Source organism: Octopus bimaculoides, chromosome 27 (assembly GCF_001194135.2).
Source record: "Octopus bimaculoides isolate UCB-OBI-ISO-001 chromosome 27, ASM119413v2, whole genome shotgun sequence".
NCBI classification, from domain to species: domain Eukaryota; kingdom Metazoa; phylum Mollusca; class Cephalopoda; order Octopoda; family Octopodidae; genus Octopus; species Octopus bimaculoides.
Window position 1 is genome coordinate 13,802,015 of NC_069007.1, and position 9,872 is coordinate 13,811,886.

General features: G+C 38.7%; 1 protein-coding gene across 1 annotated transcript in view; it reads right to left on the bottom strand.

The window, feature by feature from the left end:
* The window catches only part of LOC106868560 (moesin), a 123,093-nt gene that overhangs the window by 84,477 nt on the left and 28,744 nt on the right, over positions 1 to 9,872 (bottom strand). The gene's annotated exons all lie outside the window — the stretch shown is intronic.

A 9,872-nucleotide genomic window follows, 5' to 3' on the forward strand; every position in this document is an offset into this window, starting at 1 on the left:
ATAATGCTACCCTTTACTTTTTATCTTGATGTTTGTCCCCTAACCTTGACAGTGTGATAGTTGTAAAAGAGAGTCATTGTTGTGCAAGCAGTGTCCATTTCCAATCTTCTGTGAAAATATGTCTGGTCACAAGGAAATATTGCCATGCCATAGAGCATGGCAGGAATGGCTTTGTGGTAAGAAGCTTGCTTCCCAACCACACAGTTCCAGGTTCAGTCCCACTGTGCAGCACTTTGGGAAAGTGTCATACTATAGCCTTGGGCCAATCAAACCCTTGTGAGTGGATTTCATAGATAGAAACTGAAAGAAGCCTGTCGTGTGTGTATGAGTGTCCCCCACCACTGCTTAACAGGTGTTGGTGTGTTTATGTCTCTGTAACTTAGCAGTTCAGCAAAAGAGAAAAGAATGAGTAACAAGCTTAAAAAACAAAACAAAAAAAAAGTACTGGGAGTGATTCATTCATTCGACTAAAAATCTGAGGTGGTGCCCCAGCATGGCTGCAGTCTAATGACAAGTAAAAGATACAAGATACCTGGAAACAGGTGAAGGTGAGCAACTGGCATCCAGCTGTAGTAAGTTTGCCTCAACAAATTTTGATGCAAGTATGGAAAAGCAGGTGTTAATTATTCATGTATCCTCATGCTTAACCCCTTAGTATTCAGATTACTGTCAAATGTAACCCTTATTAATTCACATCGTTTTGAATTAATCAAGCATTATCTTGTCACTTCGAGATTTTGATGATGTGATTATTTTTAGAATGACATTGTAGGGGAGATCAGAAAGGCCAGATCTGGCTAGTTTGAACATAAAACATGTAAAAATTATTTGGTTGGATATGACCGATTTAAATGCTAAAGGGCTTAAGACTTACTGAGCTATAGTCCTGATCAAGAAGAATTAGTACAACAGTTTGAAACTGATCCCTGCCCCCACTTCTTCACAAAAGCAAACCAGGATAGATCACAAATATCCAGTTAATTATGAAGAAATAACTTATTAAAATTTGGCTTACACCGATTGCTATTTAAAGAAAGCCAACTTAATTCTCTCATGAGAAATGCTTTGAAAAGCTGAAGTGAATCCCAGAGTATGAATCAAAAAGGGAGCCACTATATCGGTTCTCAACTGGGGTCCACAAAATTGTTAAAATCTGCAATAAATTAGTTATATACTTCTACAATACACAAAATATTTTTTTTAATGCAATTCCTAATATTTAATTCTAAAAATACAAGAGGGTTTTTTAAAACCTCGAATGGCTATGAGGGAGCACCTGGAGCAAAATAGGAATTGAAGGGCTCATAGGTACAATAATGGTCGATAACTACTGATGCAGATGGTCAGTCAGTCTACTAAAATAGCAGCTAAATCTCATAACACTTACACCATCAGTAAGCCTGCCCTGCTGGATTAGTGTAAAACAGGGATTGAACAACAACAACTAAAAAGAACTGGGTAATTACCATCCAAAAAGGCCGACATCCAAATCCCAAGAAAAGACACGATGTAAAAATCTCAGAACACCACCTTTTTATGAACGCCCTCCAGATAAAACATTAAGTCCAAAGTTGAAGTCAACCCTCAGTATATTTCAGACAGTCCATGGATTAAAACGTTTTTTAAAATTATTTCCTATGTCCCCCCAAATTCCCTCCTCACTAAAGTAGCTGGTTATGAACTGAGCTAATAATACTCCTTTAGTATTCTACAACAGCAATCAACCACAGAAATAAAGTCATTCCCTCAAGGCTGCACACAACATACCTCTGTGGTGGCCTCCGAACATTCTTCACATAACAAACATACTTACAAAAAGGTTGGGTCTTGTTTCTCCCAGGTGGGAAATCTAACTTTAAAAAAGCTAACTGTACAAAGAAGGACATATTCTTCATGCCACCTGCATATTTGAACTGGTATGTTTATTCCACCCACACACTTTAGTTTAAAAATAATAAAAAATAAAAATGTAAAAACAAAAAGGTGTAAAGATGATAAGATTAGTTTTCTCTTTTGTTTCTTTCCCTCCACCCCCACTTCATTAATAAGCTACAAAAAGAAATTCCTTTAATGTAAGAGTTGCAAACCTCTCTCAGATTATGCCCTACAACCAAGATAAACTTAAGCCAAGATGTGATTGAATGATACAGCCATGTGGTTTCATGTTCAATTTCATTGCATGGTACCTTGGTCTTCTATAGTTTCCAATTAGCCAGAATCTTGTGAACAAATTTGGTAGACAGAAGTCATGTGTAAACCCCACTGTGTGCATACACGCACATGCATGTGTGCATATGTATCAATACAGTTTGAACCCTTTAGCATTTAAACTAGCCAAATCCAGTTTGAACATTCAACACGTTTTACATTCAAAACAGGCCATATCTACCCTCTCACACTTAGCCTACACTAATAATCACATTGTAGTCGTAGCTGATGCCAGTGTCACATAATTGGCCCATTAAAACCACCTTTCAATCGTTAGGCAATATGCTGTGCTTGTGAAAACCTGTTGAACCAAGTGAAATTGTAGTTGTGGCCAATGTCAGTGCCTTCTGACTGGCACCCATGCCAGTGGTATGTAAAAAGCACTGTTCGACCATTGGGCCTCGCAGAAGCAGTGATAGGTGACCAAAACCTTTGGCGACATACTGTGCTTGTGTAGACCTGTGAAGCTAAGTGAGATCGTAGTCGTGGCTGATGCTGGTGGCAGGTCAATGGCATGTAAAAGGCACCCACTACACACTCAGAGTGGCTGGCATTGGGAAGGGCATCCAGCTGTAGAAACCTTGCCAATTGGCACCTGGTGCAGCTCCCCAGTTTCCAGTCAAATCAGCCAACCCATGCCAGCATGGAAAGTGAGTATTAAATGATGATGACAACGACATCACTGAAACCTCAAAGCTATAAGAAAAGGTCTCAATTACTTTTACTTGTTTCAGTCATTTGACTGAGGCCATGCTGGAGCACCACCTTTAGTCGAGCAAATCGACCCCAGGACTTATTCTTTGGAAGCCTAGTACCTATTCTATTGGTCTCTTTTGCTGAACAGCTAAGTTACAGGGACGTAAACACACCACCATTGGTTGCCAAGCGATGTTGGGGGACACACACACACACACACACACACACACACACACACACGTGTGTGTATGTGTTTCTCTTTTGACAGCATGACAGTCGTAAACAAGCAGTGCCCATTGCTTCCAATCTCCCATGAAGACGGGGGAATATTACCTTGGTTGGAAACCGGTGAGAGTTGGTGACAAGAAAAGCATCCAACTGCAAGAATGCCTGTCGCAAGCACAAAGCTGCAGGTGTTAAAACATCAGTGATAAAGATTTAACTATTATGAGGGAGGTCAAAGTGACCGACAGAACTTTTGACTGCAGTGCTCCTGCACAGCTGCAGTCCAATGTCTGGATTCATTAAAAATATACATTTGTGATAGTTTCTATTGACGTAGATTAACAAAGGATGTAAATAAAAGAAACACTGAAAGAACCGTGCGTCTGCACAAAAACATGGAATAGATTCAGCATAAGCTGTAACTGATCACTTCTCAACGCTTTGCAAGGAGAGGTGCAGCAGACCATGACCAAGTGATCTGGCCATTTGAAAGTTATAAACAACAACAATCATTTAAAAATGCATGTTATATGACGTCAGAAATACATGATTAATAGATCATGCATGTGACTGAACAAGACTGGCAACATTAGAGCCTATATGTGGTTGCTTAATATGCTAGAAATAACAGCCCAACAGCCTTGATATCTACAACCTACTATCTTAACCCTTTAGCATTTAAACCAGCCATATCCGGCCTAAATATGCTAACCAGTAAGATCCAGCCTATCACACCAACCCATCAATGCCATTTAAAATATTCTAAATTCTCTCCAAAACTACTTTCAGCAATAGTTCAAGATTAGTCTTGCTTTGCCAGTAGCTACGAGAAAAATTATGGAAACCCATGAGAATCATACTTGTAACTTGAGGATCTGGTTTACCAACAGCATCACAATGACAATTCTACAAATAGTAGAATCAACAGTTCTATGAATAGTTGACAATTCTATGAATAGTTAAAAATGCAGTGGAATATTCAGCCACTTCACCCAATGTCAAATGTTGTTGAAACCAAAAGGAAATTAATATTTGATTGCATGGGTCCAACCAATGTTTCCTCCTCAACAGAAGAGCTCTAAAAGCCAACTCACACAAGTGTCAGACACTACAACACTAGAAAATTGCATTTTGGGAAGAGCAAATGTTAAGAAAGAAAGAAAGAAAATATTTCAAGTGAGAAAACTACAAACTGAGTCTGGGATGATTTGAGAGTTATACAAACTGTTGCTCCTCCATCATTCAGTGAGATGCAACTGTTTCAGGATAGAATTTAAATGACGTGTTAGCAGCAAGTAAGCTTTTACAAAGGAGGCACTTCAGGTTGCAAATGGTGCCCCATTTCCACAAACCTTGAACCAATAAGACCAAAAAAAGTTACCAAAATTCAAAAGGAAACAAAATCCATAAGTAATGGAGTCCATCTGTTCGACTAAAACCCTTCAAAGTATTATCATGCTCCAGCAACCCCAAGAGTGGCACAATCCAATGCTAAACAAGTAAAAGAAGGGACCAAGACTAAGAAAAGCTGGCTGCTATTTCTAGCAGATCAAGCGACTGTAAAGTCACACCCTACTGTAAAAAGAAGTCAAAACTGTAGATATGTTGTCTAAAATAGTATAAAAATATACTGGATGGTCACAGGTGGAAAGACAGATTATCTGTCAGATCAAAACTGACCCAAGGCTAAACAATTTAATGACCATTTCCCATGGAAGAGGGACAAAACTGATCCTCAAAACATGGAAGGGGAAATTTTAATTGGAAAACCAGATACTAAAAAACAATGTAGTAAATATATTAGACATTTGTCCAGTTTAATTACAATCCATTTCACTAATTAAAAAAAAAAAGTAAATCAAACATTTTTACACAATGCCAATTATAACCGCAGATCTGTTCGTCTGTCCCTTTACTTGAGTATCGGATTTCATTTCACCCCACCCCCAAAGAACTACACATTACTAAGTATCAATATCACTGCCTTCATCTAAGTTACAGGGTCACCTTCATTTAAGTTGTATTGCTACAAAAGTTAATTAAAGCAAAAAAAATCAACCAATGATTAAGGAATTAGTCGGTCGTAAGAATTGGTCAGAACATAAGAATAGGAAATAAAGATCAAAAAGCTGTCTTATCTCAGCAAATTGTTGACCCTGCGTCGAGATTTAGTTAGCTTCTCCAGTTACGAATGACCAGGTCACACATTTAGCATCCTTCAATTAGTCATTAAAGCAAGATTTTATCTCAGTTACACAATATCTATTACAGGATGGCCGCTATTTCACAACCTGAATGTTGTCAATGAAAAAAATCTAAATCAGAGTTGAACAAGGACAAGAGAGAAAATAACTAAATATTGCCGGGTTATACATTTTGACAGGATGACCATGGTTTGTATCTCTGATCCGGCATATGACCAATAAATTAGAGCAGAGCCTGAATGTCCTTGGTCAAAGATCTAAACCAGAGCTGAACAAGGAAACCACCACCATGTGTGGTCTGATTACACCATATTACAGTTTGATTGATCAAATCTACTCTATCGGGTCTAACCAGGAACAGCCACAGAAAGGCAGATTAAACAGCGTCAGTTGAAAGTTATGGGGACCACATTAAGAGGGGTTAAAATAGCAAAAGGGTTTCAGAGGTAGTATATAACAAAAACCAACTTTAGAGAGATTTTTCTCTTTTTACTGTATCTAGTCCTAAGACCCTTGAGGTTGGTTACTTGGTTTCCATGGTGCCGACATGACCAAGATGGCATTTCCCCTGGATGGGATGCCAGTCTGAGTAGACTGGAACAGTGTTTTACTTAACTCTTTAGCATTTAAACCGGCCATATCTGGCCCAGATATGCCTCGTTTTAAGTTCAAACTAACCAGATCCAACCTCTCACACACATCCTACAATGTCATCCTAAAAATAGACAATAACATCAAAATCTCAAAGATATGAGATAATATATGATTAATTCAAAGTCATATGAATGAATAAGCTCTACATTTGGCAGAGTAATTTAAACCCTAAAGGGTTAAGAACAAAGCACATCACCTGGTTCAGACTTGAAACCACAATCTTGCAATCACGAGTGTAACACCCTAACCACTAGGCTATGCATCTTTACAATAACTTTACAGGACCACGTATTGAATAGAAACCAGACTTTCCCCAGGGACTGAGCATTTGGTACTTGGGTGCTTTACCTGTTTCTTTTTTCTTTTTTTTTAATCACCCTTGACATGAACCATGAAAACAAGTCGAGCAAGGTTAGAAATAAAAAAAAAGAAAAAGCTTCATAAAACCATATTTAAGCTAAAAACTTCTCACTGGGAAGTAAAATACCAACTCAACGAAAAGAAATAAAACTTATAACTATGATATACATAGAAGTGAATTATTCATTAAAAAAAAATTTAGGTCGTGGCTAATAGTGTTTCACCATTAGAAAAATATAAAAGAATGTGTGACTGGTTTAACAAGTTTTATCTCATCAACACAAAACACAAAAATGCCAGGCTAAATAACTACACACACACACACACACACAGACAGACGCCCACACTGTAACAAATGACAATGCATACTCGAGTGGAAAGAGTGATTTTTGTACTGGATTCTCTCTCTCTCTCCTCACTAACCCCCCCCCCTCCTCTGAATCAGAATGCTTAAAAAGAAAAGAAAAAACTTATCAAAGTCAGAAAATGAACTTTTAAGTCTATCAAAATTAAAAAGAACTGATTAGAAGTCTTCAGAGAAGAGAGAGAGAAATGGACTTTTACCGAACTGTGCTGATTATTGAGGGCTTGGTGTTAAATGTTAGATTAAAAACCACAAATTTAGCATGTCAAAAGAACGTGTGTGTTACACCACAAACACCAGTAGTAGTAGTAGTAGTAGTAGTAGCAGCAGCATTGGTAGGTTAATGAATATCGCCCTCACCTTTAAGAACACCCACTTCTATGTCCCAGTGGACCTAGTTTACAGTAAATTATTACTGACGAGGAGGGAAGGGCAGTGGATAGCTCACATAACTGACACATTGATAATTGACAAGGGTTTCATTGGGGGTGGGGTTAGGCAATGGTGGACTGGCCAGAGTTCAACTTTTGTTAACATATAGGTGGGTGGGTTGTCTTGATAAGGTTCAACCAAGTTTAACATATTCAAATTTAGTTTCACTCAATACATGGCGTGCGTGTGTTGTATTCAAGGGATAAGTACAGCATGGCTATGTGATCAAGAAGCCTGCTTTGCAATCATGTGGTTTTGGGTTCAGTCCCATAAGGTACCATCTTCAGCAAGCAGCTTCTACTATAGCCGTGGGCTGTCCAAAGCCATTGAGTGAATTCAGTAGATGGAAACTGTGTGGAAGCCCATTGTGTGTATGTGTAAGTTTGTCCCCCACCTTCACCATTTGACAACCAGTGTTTTGCTTACATTCCCATTATTTAACAGTTCAGCCAAAGATACTGACAGAATAAGTACGAGACTTAAGAAATAAGGCCTGGGGTTAACTTGTTTAGGTATATACCCTTTAAGGTGGTGCCCCAGCATGGCCACATTCCAATGACAAACCAGTAAAAAGGTAAAAGAAATGTTTGCCCTAAAGTTTATTTTCAAGGCATGGCTGTGTGTTAAGAAGCTTGCTTCCAAAACACATGGTTCTGGGTTCAGTCCCACTGCATGGCACCTTGGGCTGGTGTCTTCTACTATGGCCTTGGGCTGACCAAAACCTTGAGTGGATTTGGTAGATGGAAACTGAAAGCCTGTGTGTGTGTGTGTGTGTGTGTGTGTGTTCATGTTTGTCCCCCACCACCACTTGACAACCAGTGTTGGTGTGTTTGCATTCCTGTAACTTAGCGGTTCGGCAAAAAGAGACCAATAGAAAATGTACCAGGCTTAAAAGTAATGGGCTTGATTCGTTCAATTAAAAATTCTTCAAGATGATCCTGCAGCATGACCACAGTCTAACGCCTGAAACAAGTAAACAATAAAAGCTTAACACACGAGTTACTCAGTAGAAGTTGTTTTATATGTAACTTCCAATAAAGAAAATCAGATGCTTGACTAATAGACAAACCTAAGAAATCTTGTATTATAGAAGTTTTGTACGCAAGTAAATATAACACACACCATTGCCATAGTCTAATCACCTCGCAACCTCTTGTACTTTCAAAACGGATGACTGGTCAGACGACCTGACAAGTTGTATGCTAACTATATAGTTGGTAGAATGTGAATCAATTATGAAACATCAAAAGCAACTCAGCAGTTAAGTGTAACTATCCTCTTAACCTTTTAGCATTCAAACCAGCCACACCCAGCCAAAATATCCTACTTGTTTTATGTTCAAACCAATCAAGATCTGGCCTCTCTCATTTACCCTACAATGTCATTTATTATTAAAAAAACAAAATCATATCAAAATCTCAAGCTATAAGATGATGCTCATAGCTTTGATTCAAAACAATGTGAATAAATAAGGATTACATTTGATAGAATCTGAATGCTCTAAAGTATTAAACAAGACCCTCACAGCACCAAATCCCCCATGTGGGACTCATAGCTACACTTACAATTCAATGTTAAAAATTATCTGATCACTTCAAATTCACAAGACCACTACCCCTGAGAACATCCTTCCATTACCCTCAGTAATGCAACCCAGAGCTAAGCCCTCTTTACAGAGATAGATCCCAATTTTGAGGATTACAGTAGTGTATCCCATTCCTTGCTTTTGTCCCTGCCAATTAATCTCTTATACTCACTTCCAACAGATAAAAAGTTAACCATCAAAAACCTTATTCACTTTGAAACTCCTTCCTTCTGACCACAAAAAAAACTTCCAGGAGACCAGATCTATTAGGGCCCCACTTTCCTCTGTAACCAGGGTGCCCTTGCCCCCCAGAAATTTAAAATAGTGTTTTTGGTTTCACTTTCAATGTTTTCTTCTTTTCAACAAGGTCTGGTAAACAAAGCTGTCCACACATATACTCCATTTGTCCCTCAGGTTTTGGCTGGACAGACTGACCACAGTAATGCAACCAGTGCTGATGGAACTGACACTCCATTCTGATTTGGCCTTGGGTTCAAGTTTTGTCCAATAATACCCCTCCTTCATTCAAGTATCTCCTACATGCAACAGGCATGCCAAATTGTCACTGACCACATGAATACATACTGCCCCAGGCCAGAAACATCCTCCAGTGTGTCATAGTGATGCCATCTCCTACAAATGGCAATGATTACTGCACCATATCACAAAAATATTGCACCTTGCCCTTCCTTTAAATCCAAAGCACACACCAAGAACCCACACAGCTGGTCCAAATGCTAAATCTCACTAACTATCACTGAAGAATTCATATCCTAAACGCAGTAAAGACTCCATCTCAAAGACCAGCCTTCAAGTCCAGAAAACACTTCCTTTGTAACAGGTACATATCACAAGATCTTGTCGCAATGTGATGGCTCAAGTGCTTCACCTCCAAGATTCAAACACATCTGCTGTAAACCATATAGCTGTTCTCTTTGTGTGTGTGTGTGCGTGTGTGTAGAACAAGATAGCTTTCAGTAGTACCCCTACAACCTGATGGTACTACCTGTACCATCAGGTTATAAGTGTACTAAATTCAAGTGTTAAAAATAAGTGATCAGAGAAAAAAAAAAGGGAGGGACAGGTAAAGGACAATACCATGTACTCGAATTAAGTATTCAAGAACATTCCTTTACAACAGAAT